At 45.4% G+C, this 17259-nt stretch overlaps 1 protein-coding gene across 2 annotated transcripts in view; it reads left to right on the plus strand.

The window, feature by feature from the left end:
- The first annotated feature begins 7095 nt into the window (after window positions 1–7095).
- TRAF3IP2 (TRAF3 interacting protein 2) overlaps window positions 7096–17259 on the plus strand; it is a 41762-nt gene continuing 31598 nt past the window's right edge. The window contains exon 1 of one of the 2 annotated variants that reach the window (XM_059941398.1): window positions 7096–7603. The gene's annotated coding sequence lies outside the window, so the exon portion shown is untranslated. The remainder of the gene's footprint in view (window positions 7604–17259) is intronic. The other variant, XM_059941397.1, reaches the window with a different exon arrangement.

The raw sequence follows: 17259 nt of genomic DNA on the forward strand, positions 1-17259 counted from the left end.
GTAGGCTCAGCAATTGTGGCTCACGGGCCTAGTTGCTCCGCGGCATGTGGGATCCTCCCAGACCAGGGCTCGAACCCGTGTCCCCTGCATTGGCAGGCAGATTCTCAACCACTGCGCCACCAGGGAAGCCCTATTTTATTTTAATTGTGATGAAATAACATAACATAAAATTTACCATCTTAACCACTTTTAAGTGTACAGTTCAGTGGCATTAAGTACATTCACATTGTTGTGTAACCAGCACCACTATTTATTTCCAGAACTCTTTTCATCTTGCAAAACTGAAACTCTATACCCATTAAGCAATAACTCTGCATTCCTGCCTCTTCTCAGTCTTTGATAACCACCATTCTACTTTCTGTCTATGAATTTGACTGCTCTAGGTGCCTCAGCTAAGTGGAATCATACAGTACTTGTCCTTTTATGACTGGCTTATTTCACTTAGAATAATGTCCTCCAGGTTCATCCCTGTCATAGTACATGTCAGAAATTCCTTCCTTTTATAAGGCTGATTAATATTCCATTGCATGTGTATACCACATTTTGTTTATCCATCCATCCATCGATGGACACTTGGGTTGCCTTCTACCTTGGCTGTAGTGTATAATGCTACTATGAACATGGTGTACAAATTTCTCTTCAAGACTCTCTTTACTTGAGGGTTTCTTTGAGACCCTCAGTTCTTCTCGGTATATACCCAGAAATGGAATTATTGGGTCATATGGTAATTCTATTTTTAATTTTTTGAGAAATCGCCATACTATTTTTCACACAGGCTGCACCATTTCACATTCCACCAATGGTGCACATGGATTCCAATTTCTCTACATTCTCCCTGACACTTGTTATTTTCTCTTTTTTTATAGTAACTATCCTAACTTTTTTTAATTGAAGTATAGTTGATTTACAATATTGTGTTAGTTTCAGGTGTACAGCAAAGTGATTTGGTTATGCATGTATATGTATACATATATTCTTTTTTCTATTCTTTTCCATTATAGTTTATTACAAGATATTCAATATAGTTCCCTGTGCTATACAGTAAGTCCTTGTTGTTTATCTATTTTATATATGGTAGTGTGCATCCGTTAATCCCATACTCCCAATTTATCCTTCCCCACCCTTCCCCTTCAGTAACCATAAGTCTTGTCTCGATGACTGTGAGTCTGTTTCTGTTTTGTAAATAAGTTCTTCTGTATCATATTTTAGATTCCACATATAAGTGATATCACATGATATTTGTCTTTGACTTACTTCACTTAGTATGATAATCTCTAGGTCCATCCATGTTGTTGCAAATGGCATTAGTTTATTCTTTTTTATGGCTGAGTAATATTCCATTATATATATGTACCACATCTTCTTTATCCATTCATCTGTCAATGGACACTTAGCTTGCTTCCATGTCTTGGCTATTGTAAGCACTAGTGCTGCTATGAACATTGGGGTGCATGTATCTTTTCAAATTAGTTTTCGTCTTTTCCAGATATATGCCCAGGAGTGAGATTGCTGGATCATATGGTAACTCTCCTTTTGGTTTTTGTTTGTTTATTTATTTATTTATTTATTTATTTATGGCTACATTGGGTCTTCGTTGCTGCGCGCCGGCTTTCTCTAGTTGCGGTGAGTGGGGGCTACTCTTCATTGTGGTGCGTGGGCTTCTCATTGCGGTGGCTTCTCTTGTTGCAGAGCACGGGCTCTAGGCGCATGGGCTTCAGTAGTTGTGACTCGCGGGCTCAGTAGTTGTGGCGCGCGGGCTTTAGAGCACAGGCTCAGTAGTTGTGGCGCATGGGCTTAGTTGCTCTGCAGCATGTGGGATCTTCCCGGACCAGGGCCTGAACCTGTGTCCCCTGCATTGGCAGGCAGATTCTTAACCACTGCACCACCAGGGAAGTCCCTATTTTTAGTTTTTTTAAGGAACCTCCATACTGTTCTCCATAGTGACTGTACCAATTTACATTCCCACCAACAGTGTAGGAGGGTTCCCTTTTCTCCACACCCTCTCCAGCATTTATTATTTATAGACTTTTTAAGGATGGCCATTCTGACCCATGTGAGGTGACACCTCATTGTAGTTTTGATTTGCATTTTTCTAATAATTAGCGATTTGAGCATCTTTTCATGTGCCTGTTGGCCATCTGTATGTCTCCTTTGGAGAAATGTTTATTTAGTTCTTCTGCCCTAACCATCCTAATTTTTAAATATAATCTGAATAAAGCTGCCCATGTACATGTCCAAAAGTCAAACAAATGAGTACAGAGAAGACTTGGAGAATAACATGGGATTATTTATCACAGACTTTCTTGAAGGGCAGAGGATCCCTCCTGCTCTCTCACTACTACGCTGTGTCTCCTCCACCTCCTCTGTGGGGCTCGTGCTACTTTCTCATCATCCCTTTCCAAACGTTCCTCTCTCATCTGACTTGCCCTGCTGTGTTCAGCCTCCACAGGAAGTAGAATCTGGTCTCTATGTGCTTTTCTCTCTTGGAAAGCAGCTGTCTGGAATTCTGGTGAATAAAATTTTCCACTTCATTATACAGATAATGAAAATCACTTGACATATAGTAGATAATAAATGCTAGCTAATCTTCTGGTACCTATCTCACAGGGGTACTGTGAACAGTTAAGTGAGTAAATAAATGCACACAAAGTTCTTAGAACGCTTAAGTGCTGAGGTTAGCTGTTATTATTGTACTGGTAGTAATGGGGAGCTCAGTTTGTTAGGATTTAATCACTTTTTAGCAAGAGATGCTGCCAACCACTTCAGGTCCAGTTGACCACTCTGAGGAAAGTCACCTTGGAGCAGATAATCTTTGGCTTTTCCAGAACTTTCAAGTGTTCCCCTTTAAGTATGCAAATGTAAGGTGAATAGACGCCATTGCCCTGGGGTAATGGAATGACAGAGCTTTTGTAGCTTGACAGAAGGTGCTGTTCCCAATAAACCCTTTGTAGGGGAAGGAGATGAATAAATCTGTACGGGGCTCAAGGAACCTCTCGAAAAGAAAAAGATTGAGAGGTAATCCTTTCCACGTGAGAGTTTGTGTTTCCAGGACCTCTCTGCTAGATTTGTGAGGTCCTGACTGAATCAGCTGACAGAACAGGAAACAGTTCTAGAGGGCAACTCGCTGAGAAGGAGGGCCACCTGGACGGTGGGGCAGGATCCCGGGGCTCAGCGGGGGTGGGTGAGAAGGGTGGTGATGGGCTCTGGCTTCTGCCTGCGTCTGGCTGACCCTCTGGACTAGAAACATCCCACCAAAGCAGTGGAGAAGTAACCAGTGGCTCTACAGCTTTGTCTAGTGGCTAGTTTATTTCGAACTGCCTGTATCTCCACAGTTTTTGCTTCCGAAAAAGACACAAGAACATGTTGAGAATCTTACAGTTTGCGTGCCTAGCACCCAGTGCACATCTGGAATAAGGCAAGGCTCACTAAAGGTTGTGGGACTGGAGTTAGCCAGAAGGGCAGGACCAGGCACTGGGAGCCTGGGCGTTTCTCCTCTTCCTGCCTCGGTTCCAGCAGTGACGCCAGAACTGAGCTATGGGGAGAGTTAGCCAATGCTAGGGACACTTTGGGTGAGGACCATCCTCAGAGAAATGCAGGACAGGAGTTTCCTTCTCTTCCTCATGGTGTGTCATAGTTTCACTCTGCCATTTCAGCACTTAAAATCATAGCATTTAAAAATGGAAAATCAAGGTTTGTCCAGGGAATGGATCTTTTCCTTTTTTCTTTTTTCCTTTCTTTCCAACTATTAAAGCTGTAGAATGGCAAGTTCTGGGCATTAGGTCCAAACGGTTTTGTTTACAAAGGTGGGGAAAGCTGACCTTTATGGAATTATGCCTTTTGCAAGAATACTGAGCAACTGTAGAATCTGGCAAACGCAAATCCTCCCCTCCTAGACTTTTAACTAGAGGGAGAGGGCTGGCCCACCTCTTGACTACTCTACCTATTATGTACACAGCAGCCATCACCATATAAACACTGCAGCATGGTAACTGGCACAGTCTCAGCCCCACCCTTTTATTGCCTACACCTTTCCCCACCCACATTAAGCGTTGTCAAGAATTGTGCAAAGAAAGCAAGTTATGTGGGCTCCATCCAAGCACATAGGAGGACAGACTACAGCAGGGCAACAAAGGAAGGGGAGGTAACATCCACCTAGAAGTGACAGTTCAGTAATCCTCCACAGACTAGCTGGGTGACCCTGGAGAGGTTACTCCAAGTCTTGAGCCTCAGATACCTCAAAGGTAAAGTGGGAATGACAGTAGTAAATGCATCTCACAGGACCCTTTGCAGGATAAAATGCACTAACAAGTAGTATATGGTAGGTCCTCAGTGAAGAGTTCCTCTCCTGGGACTTCCCTGGTGGTCCAGTGGGTGAGACTGCATGCTCCCAATGCAGGGGGCGAGGGTTCGATCCCTGGTCGGGGAACTAGATCCTGCACGCACACCGCAACTGAAGATCCCGCATGCTGCATCTAAGACCCGGTGCAACCAAAATAAATGAATAAATGAATAAATAAATAAATAAGAAATATTTTTTTAAAAAAGAGTTCGTGGGCTTCCCTGGTGGCGCAGTGGTTGAGAGTCTGCCTGCCAATGCGGGGGACACGGGTTCGAGCCCTGGTCTGGGAAGATCCCACATGCCGTGGAGCAACTAGGCCCATGAGCCACAACTACTGAGCCTGCACGTCTGGAGCCCGTGCTCCGCAACAAGAGAGGCCGCAATAGTGAGAGGCCCGCGCACCGCGATGAGGAGTGGCCCCCACTTGCCGCAACAAGAGAAAGCCCTCGCACAGAAACGAAGACCCAACACAGCCATAAATAAATAAATTAAATAAATTTAAAAAAAAAAAAAAAGAAATTTAGAAGAAAGTGTGTTAAAAAAAAAAAAAAAAACTTTAAAAAAGAGTTCGTGTCCTGTGATGCCAGCTAAAAGGGTGTGTGTATTAGCCTGAGAACAGCAGGGGGTACTCCTGGGGGCCGGAGGTGTTCATTTCCTAGGCTCTCTGACACTTTCCCTGTCATCCATATTTCACTGTAACTGCCTCAGGCATGTTCAGATGGAAGTTTCTTGTGTTCAGGATACCCTCTCTAAACAGTTTACATCCTTAGGCCACTTTTCAGTGGGGCCCCAGCAAGGGCTCCTAGGTAGGAACCATTAACTCCTTCCCCCAAGTGCTGCCTTTCTGCTCGGGATAAACTGAGATGGGAGGAAGGCCCAGCTACCAGCAATTAAAAGCAGCACTGCAACACTTGGTATCTCCCCACAGAGCCCTTAGGCTCACATCTGGGGAAACAGTTGGTGGGAGAATTGGAAAAAAAGATTCCTCTTGTTCTTGCTGATGGGTTGTATTCCAAAGGCAGTACTTGACAGAAGCATCTTTCAGGCTTTTCCCAATCCATTTAAGGGCATCTAAGAGAAATGAAAATTATCTTCACCCTGCCCTTTCTTTGATCTCCCTCTTTTTTCCTCCTCTTGTCATTCTTCGTGTCTTTTCTATTCTCATCTCCTAATACTGATAGCTTTTTCAAAATATCCTGGTATCAACTGCTCCATATGCAAAACAATGCTATTTTCCCCAAACTAAAAAAAAATATTATAATAATAATTTTGAGGCAGAAAGCTCAAGGCCAAGGTTATAAATACAATTTTTTAATCTTTTTTTTTTTTTAACTTTTTGGGTTTATTTATTTATTTATTTATTTATTTATTTATTTTTGGCTGTGTTGGGTCTTCGTTTCTGTGCGAGGGCTTTCTCTAGTTGTGGCAAGCGGGGGCCACTCTTCATCGCGGTGCGCGGGCCTCTCACTATCGCGGCCTCTCTTGTTGCGGAGCACAGGCTCCAGACGCGCAGGCTCAGTAGTTGTGGCTCACGGGCCTAGTTGCTCCGCGCCATGTGGGATCCTCCCAGACCAGGGCTCCAACCCGTGTCCCCTGCACTGGCAGGCAGATTCTCAACCACTGCACCACCAGGGAAGCCCTTAAATCTTTTTTTTTTAATGAATGAAGTACTACACACTTGTGGGAAAAGGAATCCAACATATGTATGCTATACATATACATATGTATAGTATACATATTTTATATCAATACTATAAATAGGATAAAAGCCCTCCGTTCTGACCCATTCCCCTCAATCCTTTTCCCTAGAGGTGACCACCACTTAACAGTCTAGTATGCATTCTTCCAGACATTTCTGTCATTTTTGGTCATTTAGCAGATACGTAGTACTTGCCAACTACGTTCTGGGCAGAGTGATAGGTGTTGGAACCAATGGTGAGTAAACATAAATAAATAAATAAATATATATATATATATATACACACACACACACACCCACATGTATTTGTCATATCTCTTGGCAAAAATGAGATTATGTTTCTCAATAAATAATATCTCAGAGCCACTTTTCCTTGTATGTAGAAATAAATATATATGTAAATAAATATTTATGGTTTTTAACAGCTGTGTAGTATTCCACTGTAAGGATACACCCTGTATATGTTGTTTTAAAAACAAGCAGCATTCCCTCTGCTTGCAGAACATAGAGCAACCTGCTCCACATGGCTCACTTGAGCAGACCCCGGAGGTCTGGATGGGGATGCCCTGGGGCCCGTCCCCTGCTCGAGGGTAGAGGGGTGGCCAGCCGAGTGGGCTGACCCTCGGGACTCAGCAGGCAGGCGGGGCGTCCAGGAGCACGGTGCGCCTGCCCGGCACCCAGCTGGCCAGTGGGTAACTGAGTTCACACCCGGGTCCCTCTGACTCCAGAGCTGCGGCCAACACAGCTCCCATTACAGTCTGCCATCCTGGTCGTCCTGTTTCTAGCATCTCCTTTGGCCATAAACTCCGTAGGCACTGATTAAGCAAGGAGAAGGAAAGGCGAGGAAATAAACTTGAGGACATGAAAAATGCAGCCAGAGGAGGACTCTGTGTGTGTGCGTGTGGGGGGGGGGGTGGTTCTCAAAACTAGCCACTTTTTCATGCCTGTGGATGGGGCAGGGGGTGTGTGTGTGTGCGTGTGTGTGCGCGCGTGTGTGTAGGGGGATGGGCAGTGAGTCCTCCCTTTGTGATTAAGAGCAGCAAATGCAGTTAGAGACAGTAAGAAGTTGTTGCTTCATACTCCTCCCCATGATCTGCCCCCAGTTTCCTCCTCTGGAGCTGCTAATGAATAACCGATCTTAACACCCAAGTTCAATCCGATCCCCAGGCACCATCTCAGGCCAGGGTACTACGACGACAACGCTGAGGTCCGGGGCAGTGGGAACATTCCTCAGCAGTTACTTAGCTGGGTGGTGAAAAAAAAAAATGCAGCCTAATTGGCCAGTGGCCTTTTCTAGTGAATGAAGGAGGTTTCTGTTTTAAGAAATAAAGTGACTTCTCCGCGGCTGTTGATTCACTGCCCACAGGGAGATTTTTGAGCCGAGGCTTCCTAGCCTCGGTAGAAATTTGCATACAACTTCCACTTCCTGCTTCGGAGCCTGTTCCTGCTTACCTGGGCCGGGAGAGGGTGGAGGGAGGCTCGGAGCGACCCAAGGTGGAGTGACCCAAGAAGGAGAGAGCGTGATCACCCCGTGGCCCGGTCTGTCTGTCCGTGGTGGCTCTAAGGTAAGTTGTTCAGAGTTGTCACCTGCCTCGCCTTACTTCTTAACTTTTGACCCGTTTCCCAAAACAGTTTTCTCCTTTACTGAAATGTGCTGCCTTATTTTCCTCCACCTGCCTCTCCCCACCTTTCGTTTGTTTGTGTACAGAGAGGCCAGCTTGGGCTGAGAAAATGACAGCTACATTTCTGCTGTGAGAAAATGCTGGTGGTTTAGTATTTCAGACGGGCGAGCGAAGATTAACTCTTTGAGGAGTGGAGACACACACACGCCTGTGTTTGAGTACTTAGTGTCCCCACAAGTTTCGATTAAGAAGACAAGCGCCATTCTCCGGGGAGGGAGCCGGGGATGGCACAGATTAAGGAATTGGCTTCCAGCCTCAGACACATCAGTGGCAGAGGTGGAAGGAGAACTCCCAAGTTTTCTTGATCCCTGTTACACTCGGGGGGAAAAAAAATCAACACCACGTTCTTGGACCAGTAAGTTCATCTCCGCTCTGTGCTGGCTGTGGTGCCTTCTCAGCTCCTCTCCCACAGCCCTCCACCCTCCCAAATGACCCAGACATTTGCTGGCACGGACAGTAGGCCTGAGCCTTTAGGGAAAACCTGGGGAGAAGTGCTATTATTTGATCTTAGAAGCTAATCGAGCTTCCTGTGACTTTCAAGTTCAAGATGATTTCTTAGCATAGGGGGATATTTTTCAATGAACGGGGAAAAAAAGAGACCAAATAAATAATAAAAGCAGAGGACAAGAAACTTGGTTTCAAGTTCTCACTCCACTCCTTGCTGGCCCTGTGACTTATGCAATATTACTTTGGTTTCCCTAGGCCTGGATTTCTTCATCAATAAAATATGTGTGGGGTGGTGAACTAACAAGATTATGTCGAAATTCCCTTCTAACGAAATAAGGCTGGGGTGATGGGAATCCCAGAGGGGTAGCCATAATGGGTGGTCTTAGAAGAGTGCGTTTTGTTTACTGATTACTCAAATACATTCATCTTACCTCTCGCTACTAAGAGATAGTTAGTCCCTGGAGGAAAAGGACTCCTTTCTTAATCCTTCTCTACCCTCGAGCACTCAGTATACTATCAAACACCTTGTAGGCACTCAGGTTTCTTCCATATAAGCTGCTCTGATTTGTTTCACTCATCTGCTCTGGAGGCAAAAGGTGAAGCCGTAGTCTGGGTAAAAGGCTGAGAGTGGCGGCGTGATGTGCTGGGCTGCCTCGTGGCTCTGCAGGAGACTGCCTGGAATTTAGGTGGTATTATTGGCTCTAGTTAAATAGGAGAAAGCAGGGGGTTTCTTGAATTAGTTTATGTCCCATTTGGGTTACCCAGGAAAAACCAGTCTGTGCACTTGCCCACAAAGTCAAGGCAGGCCCGAGAGCTGGCAGACGAGCCTGACTTAGCAGGAGCTGGAAACCACTCCTTGGCTAGACCAGTCACTGTGTGGGGGGACTTTAATGGGGGGTGAAGGGAAGCTGTGAAGCACATCCTGATACCATGTAAGGGTGATGACTAGGATCAGACGCATTATTAGATGACCGACACACAGAATCCTTAACCTTTTCCAAAGCACTACTTTTTAAAAGATCCTGATTGTTTCTTTTGAGCTGTTACTCTCCCTCCATACAGTTCCAACAGGCCCTGACTGTGTGGGATGGACTGACTCACGGCTTTTGGTATTGCTCAGCTGTTTCTGTGGAATATCAAGGCCCTGGTATGGTCCTTGTCATGTTTTTAGATGGCTTTCTCTATCACCCTGGGATGGGAGGACAGGAATTTCAAGATGTTTCACCTGTGATGAGTTACTGATTTATTTATTTATTTATTTTTTTTTCAAATAACATGCACCACTATCTGAAATCAGGCTGTTATTTGCTGCCAGCCTAGCTTTGATCCAGAAAGGCCACCCACAGTCATTCTTCATCTGGTGTCATTTGTGATGGGGTGGCACTAGACAGAAGCCCCCTGCTCTGCTCCGTGCCTGGGGTGGGCTGACTAGGAGTGAAAGCGTGTTGGGGAGAAGACTTTTAACTTGGGGGTACTCACTTTGGGAGGGTGCAAAGATGGAAAATATTTAAGCCTGCTTCTCTCAAGATTAAGGTGTTAGTGATTTTCAAATGCTCTGAGAATAAGAAGAGAAGAAGGCAGACATAGTTGCACGAATTCAGAATCATAGTTGCAGGCACTCAGAAAGATCGATTATGCGGGTAGTTTGTCTAAATTAAATCTATGTTTCGAAGAATCGAAATCTCGGAAATATCCTGAATTCTAATCATTTTTCTGCTACAGGAAAATTTAGATTAGCCTTTCAAAACACATATGAATAGCAGGCAACTGCTGCAGGGAAAACAAAAAAGAGCACACAGATTGAGCCATATTAAACTTTAAATTCCTTTCAGATCCAACGAAATGACCCCTAATGTTTGATCACAGTTCCTTATCAAAACAACCCTGCAGGCCTTCCGTGAGAAAGCATCTGAGGATTAGAATCAAGAAGCTCTCCCCCTGGGCCTCTCCTGTTTCTTCCTAGTGCATTGTCACCGAGATATTTTTAGTTCCTGAAGCCCAGGCTGTCCTTCTCCCTCCGACATTTGACATTCTTTGCCATTCTTTGCGTCTCTTGCCCAGCAGGCCTCCTACTCGCCCACATGTGCTTCGATGCCTGAGTGTTAAGCTCACTCTGTGCCTCTGTGTGTGTGTGTGTGCATGTGTATAGATGTGTACACAGACCTTCCTGGGGACCAGAAGTTGTAAATTGGCTGAGGGAGGGAGGTGGGCTTTCATCCCCTCGTGATTCGCAGAGCTGAGCCAGTTTGGCGTGGTTCCCTGATAAAGCAGCTGAGATCAAGCTATTCAGGACTGACTGGAGCCCCCAGCCTGCTTGACCCCCTTCCTTCATCCTGAAGACGCAGGCTGGCTGGGGTCTGGGCAGCTCCCTGAGCGATGATGGAAACTTGGCTCTTCCCCACCTCACTGTTTTCCTGCACTCATGGTTCCAGTGTTTTTCCTTCTTCCTCTCCCAGGCGGGGTCCCCAAGTCTCCCTCCCACCTCCGATTTCCCTTCCTCCTCCTCTGTGCTGTCTGCCCAGACTCCTCCCAGCTCAGCAGCTTACCTCTAACACTCTTGCCTTTTGCCTGCATTCATTCTTTCCCTTCCCTTCCAACTGTAATACGTAAAAATCACAGTTTAAGCAATATGTAAAAATCACAGTTTAAGCAAGCCTCTCTCCTCCACCAATAAAGGACAAGTTTTTTAAACTTTTCCTTCAAGGTTTCCCACACTCCTTGCTTCTCTTCCATTTTCCTTTCTTCCTTTCTATCCCTTCTCCTCCCTCTGCCGATTTTTTCCTTTCTGCCCCTTCTTTTCCTCACTCGGGGGTCTGGACTGAATTAAGACTCACGAACGTGTGTTTAGAGAAACCTTATCTGAAACAAAACAAACAAACAAGAGAACCCATGGGCTGGTTTGAGGTTGTTCTCTAAACGGTTTTTACCAGCTTCCAGCTTGGTGGAGTCCGTCCTTTCCCATTAGCCCCGTCACTGAGTTCAGCAGCTCAGAGGAGTTGCAGAGCGAACTTCTGCACGTCAGGTCGGGTCACGCTGCACCGCCTTCAGCCTGCTGTGAGCTGTACTGTGCAGGGTATGAACAAGGGCCAGTAAATGTTCCCTTGTCTCCAGGGCTCACCACTGCTTCCAATCCTCTGGCAAACCAAATGGAAGAACTTCTCTGTCTGGGAAATTCTGCAAGTAAACTTGGAAATATTTCTTCACTGGAATTTGAACCTGAGCCACACGGTTCACTCAAAACCAACTTCCACTAAGCAAACTGATGTTGGGAGAGTTTGCATGCGTTGGGGCAGTAAACAAAGAACATTAATGAGTTTAAAGATCTTTTTAAAATCCGAAATTTTTGGACAGTTCTGAAAAAAAATTACTCTCTGGAGAATGAAGTGAGACCTTGAGAATCTGTGGCTGCAAGGATCTGGTCCAAATTGCATCTGAGGATCTTCTTAGCTGTAAATTTATATATTTATTAATATGTCCACCTGAAATATTCATGCTGTGTGTCTCTAGTACCCTTCAACCCTATTGTTGACCCAAAGAATGCTTTTTTAAAAAAATCCAAGCAGTTGGTAACAGCAAGCTTTGATCATTTAGGAGCTGGTAATGTGGTTTATTAATTACTGAGGCTGCTCACTCCTGCCCTTCCTCTGTTTCTTGCTCTGCTATTTGTCTTCTTCCAGGGACATAACACCTTCATTAAATCCCATCCATCCTTGCCTCCGAGGCGTCCCCTGGAAGATATCCCCTCTCTAGATGCATCGCCATTTATCGTCACCCTTTGTTTGTGCTCTGTCAACAAGTTTTCAATTTACTTTGAATTCAGTTTATGATTAAAATTTAATGAGATCCAATCAAGTGCTTTTCTCAAATCAAGATGCCTCTGCAGTCTCATCCATATCCTCTATTGTAGTGGCATGAAGGAGAGGCATCACAGGTTTCCAGCCTGGCCATTCTTCATAAAACACAGGTGGCATGTATCCACGCCTCCTTAGCTTCAGGGTGAATGGTTCTGAAACCTATCTATTCCAGGAGCTTCTAGGGTTTACTCAGCTCCTGCCACTCCCTTTCTCCCCTCGCCCCACATTGCTGTACAAGTCAGTGCTCCCAGCCGAGAATCAAGTGGGTTCAGTGCCCAGGCTCTGGTGCTGAACTGCTTGGATTTGAACCCTAGCTCGGCTACTTACTAGCCCTGTGATGTTGCAAAAGTTACTAACCCTCACTGTGTTCAGTTTCCCCATTCCTAAAATGGGGCTGACAACAGTACCTACAAATAGGGTGGCTGAGAGGATAAGTTAATACATGTAAAACACTTGGAACAGTATTTGACACATAGAAAACATTTAACAAATATTAACAATTATTGTTAACAAAGGGTAAGGTTTCTTAAGTATATCCATTTCATTAGGTTTATATTGACTTATCAGCATAATCTATATCAGAGCTTGATAAACTACAACTCGAGCCAAAGGTGGCCTATGGTCTGTTTCTGTACCTGCCTATTGCTAAGAATTTATATTTTTAAAGGGTTGTTTAAGAACAAACAAACTAACTGAAAAGCAGAGTATGAGACAGAGACGGTATGTGGTCCACAAATGTGAACTATTTACTACTATCTGGTTCTTTATAGAAAAGGTTTGCCAGTGCCTGATCTATGTGGTTTAATGGAAAGAGGTAGGAGATCTATAGGCTAGAATTGGCGGTGACTTTGGAAAAGCTACTTAATGTGCCCAAGGCTCTGTGCAATAGGAATGGTGAAGTGAAACCACATACCCCGCCTGTGACCCAGCTGTTTTAAAGACCAGATGAGATGATGTATATCAAATCTGCCAGAAATACACATGTTGGTTAAAAAGATATGGTCTCCATACATTAGGTTCATATAATAGGTTTAGCGTCCAGGTATAAAACAAGTGAACATTGTCTAGAAAACAGTTCTAAAGCCAAATCACTTGTTGTTGTAAAAATAACAAAATAGCCATTGTTTTTGGAGAGCTTAATATGGGCCAGGCCCTACAGCCAGCACTTTATTTACACCTTCTTCTTTTACTCTCACAATACCCTCCTATGGGGCAAATGCTGTTATTTTCCCCACTTTACAGATGAGAAAAATGAGGCCCAGAGAAGTTAAGTAATTTTCTCAAGGTCACACATCTAATCGTGCAGCTAGCAGAGAAAGAATTTAATCATGGGGAGCTTGAATCTAGAGCCTGTGCATTTAAGTCCTGCATATTTTCCACATCCTAGAAATATGTATTGATTCAGGGTAAGCCCGTCTGGATGGCAGAAGCCACAGTTAACTGTGAACGTGGACATCATATCTGTGAATATGTGCCCTAAGAGAGACTTGTGTCCTATGCACACCAGGCTGGGGTCTAAGAGACCTGCAGAAAGCAAGGCGGGCATGATGGGAGGAAAAGAAGCTTTTGGATGAACCATGAGATAAGAAAGGTAGTGCTGCGAAGACTGATAGGCTCTGTTTCGAGAAACTAATAACTGAAGGCAGAATGTGCTGGAGGAGAGAAAGGTTGCTGGGAACAGACATGAGCAAAGACTTGGAGGCAGCAAAAGAGAGAGAGAGAATGAATGGGAAATTCTGTGAATGGGACACCAGGGAGCATTGTCACAGGGGATGTCAAAACTGCTGATGTCTGGATAAGGTCTTATCTGCAAAACCAGGCTACGCAGGAAGGGTAGGGGGCAGAAAGGAAGCGAGAGAGGCTGGGACAGAAAAACTAACAGAGGGATTTGAAGAAAGATGCTGGTCAGAATCTAAGAGCTGGAACCACAGCTCACCGTCCAAAGGGCAGTGAGATTCCAGAGAAGGAAAACTGCTGTCTCTTGGGTCAGATCAGAGTAAGAACCAGGCTCACATACACCATGGTTTCACCTGGTTGTGTGGCCCTGGGACTAGCCCTCCATTCCTAGCTTGTGCCACCCCAGTCCCACCCCGGTCCCACCCACTCCCACCATGGACAAATGTCCCCACCCTCTGCTGAACGGTCTGTTGTATTTTTTTGAGATCCACTGAGTTGTTGTTTTTTTTTTAAATTATTTATTTATTTATTTATTTATGGCTGTGTTGGGTCTTCGTTTCTGTGCGAGGGCTTTCTCTAGTTGTGGCAAGCAGGGGCCACTCTTCATCGCGGTGCGCGGGCCTCTCACTATCGCAGCCTCTCTTGTTGCGGAGCACAGGCTCCAGACGCGCAGACTCAGTGATTGTGGCTCACGGGCCTAGTTGCTCCGCGGCATGTGGGATCTTCCCAGACCAGGGATCGAACCCGTGTCCCCTGCATTGGCAGGCAGAGTCTCAACCACTGCGCCACCAGGGAAGCCCCAGTCTTTTGTATTTTTATGGGACGGTTCACTCTCTCCTGGGTGGTCTCAGCAGTGCCTCTCTCACATTGGTTCTTTTTTTTTTTTTTTTTTTAATTTTTTATTTATTATTTATTTATTATTTTTATTTTTGGCTGTGTTGGGTCTTCGTTTCTGTGTGAGGGCTTTCTCCAGTTGCGGCGAGTGGGGGCCACTCTTCATCGCGGTGCATGGGCCTCTCACTATCACGGCCTCTCTTGTTGCGGAGCACAGGCTCCAGACGCGCAGGCTCAGTAATTGTGGCTCACGGGCCTAGCTGATCTGCGGCATGTGGGATCTTCCCAGACCAGGGCTCGAACCCGTGTCCCCTGCATTGGCAGGCAGATTCTCAACCACTGCGCCACCAGGGAAGCCCCCTCACGTTGGTTCTTAATCTTTGTGAACATCAGAATCACTGGTGGAGCTTCTCCTTTTCCTTTTTTTATTTTTTAAGTAGATATACAGGCACTTGGTACAAAACTTAAAAGGTAAAAAATGCTCTGAAAAGCAAGTCCCTCTCCTGCCCCTGTTCCCAGTCACCCAGTTCCCTTCCCAGAGGCATCCTGTGTTGCAGCTTTCGGACGTGATGGTGTGGGCATATACAATCTCAGATCGTACAAAGGGTAGTGTACTCTACACACTGTTCTGCTCTTTCCTTTTTTAACTTCACAGTAAATCTTGGAGATGGTTCCACATCAGTTCACACAGCACTTCCTCAGTCTTTTCAAAAAGATGCAGAGCGTTCATTATAAGGCTGGACCATAGTTTTAAAAAGCAGAACCTTTCTGGACGCGTGGGTTGTTTGTAGTCTTTGCTGTTACAAACATTGCTGCATTGCCTATCCTCATAGCCTCTTCGTTTTACATGATACTTGCATATCTCTGTAGAGGAAGTTCTTGGAAATGAAATTACTAAGTCAAAGGACATAAGATTTTAAAATTCTGATAGTTATGGCCAAATTGTACAGATTACACTCCCCTTGGCAAAATATGAGAGAACCTATTTACCTGTGGGACTTAAACAGAAGAAAAAGGGAGCCCTGGCCCCGCCTCAGAATCTCTAGGTGTGAGGCCTGGACATCTGTATTGTGAGCCTCAGAAAGCGCTTCTGAAACAGAAACTCTCCTGGGGTCCCTGGCCAGCCAGCCTCTCCCTTCCCCCAGGGGCTTGAAGCAATGAGCTAGACATGGCTGTCTGCTCCAGCCTCTCCCTGGCTTCCGGCTTCCAAGCTCAGCATCATGCTGATAAGCTGAGACTGTCTAGAGCACCGCCAGCCCTGGGGCTCACCAGGGCCTGGCTGGCAGGTCTTCTGTCCCCCTCAGGGGTCATAGACTTCTCCTCTAGGTCATGGCTAGAAAACAGGGCTTTTCCACTTAAAACCAATTGCCACCCGCTGTTAAGGATGGGAGCACAGGCTGTGCCAGGGTTACAACCGCCTGGACATCATATAGAGAAGGGTCTGGAATAAAACAGGGAAATTAGAAATGGTTAGGAGCGATGAGACACTGAGTTAATTTTTTTCAATGTGCATTATTTATTTATTTATTTTTTACAATATTGACATTAAAGACCAAAAAGTAAAACTGTCATTTCCGACCCAACCCACTGATCTGCCCAAGGCCTTCTGATGTGGTGTCGGCGTGTAGTTTTTCTCTGTGACACCCTCAGGAGGGTGGCAGAGTTTTTCTGTCAGTTCTGGCCGGGGTCTAGGGCTGGAGGGGCCCTCGTGGTGACTGCAGGCCTGCCCCACCCTCTGCTGTTCTTCGTGAGGCTCTGAGGATGCAAGAGGAGACCAGCTGCCTTCCTGTCTGGAGCAGAAGAGCAGATGTCCCAGCACGCTGGGTGGTGGACTCACTGTTATTCTGCCAGCGAGGGTTCAGGTCAACCCTGCTGTGGGTGGGTGGGACCTCTTCAGGCACGGCCCAGGCCCGCCTCGGGGCCTGACACTTAGGGGAACTTAATACATATTTGAGAGAAAGAGAGGAAGAGGGAAGGGTATAATTTCAAGAACTCTGAAATCCTCCCTGCCACCTTTCATGAGCCTGACATCCTCACTGTCCGGGATCCTTCCAGCTACATGGATCTGTCTCCTCTCTGAAACAGGCACCAATCATTCATTCATTCAACAAATATTTATTGAGCACCTACTATGTACCAGGTATAGTTCTAGATGCTGGGAATACAGCTGTGAACAGAAGAGTCAAAAATCACGCCCTCATGAAATTTACATTCTGGGGAAGGGGGGAGACAATAAACAAGGAATGTACTAGATATTTGTATTTATAACATATGTTTTATAGTATATACAGTGGTGATAACTGCTAGAGAGAATGATAAAGCAGGGAAGGGAGACAGAGAGTGCAAGGAGCATGTAAAAATTTTAGAGGGTGACCAGGGAGCCCTCACTGAGAAAGCGAGAGCTGAGTAAACACCTAAAAGAGAAAGGGATCAAGCCATGCAGATATGTAGGGGAAGAGTGTTCCAAGAAGAAGGCACAACAAGTGCAAAGGCCCTGAGGTAGGACCTTTGATTTCCTGTATAAGTTGTCTTCCTTTAGCTGGATCGCAAGCAACTTGAAGGTAGGAATAATGTTTTATGACTTCAGAAATAATTTTGTTTACCTTTCACAATATACCCTCTTGTACCTTTTGAGTTTTGTGTCACTTGTAGGTATTACCATTTGTAAAAAAATTTTAACTGAGCTTATGCCTCAGAAGAGGGGGTACACAGCACAGAGCTGGACAC

The sequence above is a fragment of the Balaenoptera ricei genome, chromosome 12 (assembly GCF_028023285.1).
Source record: "Balaenoptera ricei isolate mBalRic1 chromosome 12, mBalRic1.hap2, whole genome shotgun sequence".
NCBI classification, from domain to species: domain Eukaryota; kingdom Metazoa; phylum Chordata; class Mammalia; order Artiodactyla; family Balaenopteridae; genus Balaenoptera; species Balaenoptera ricei.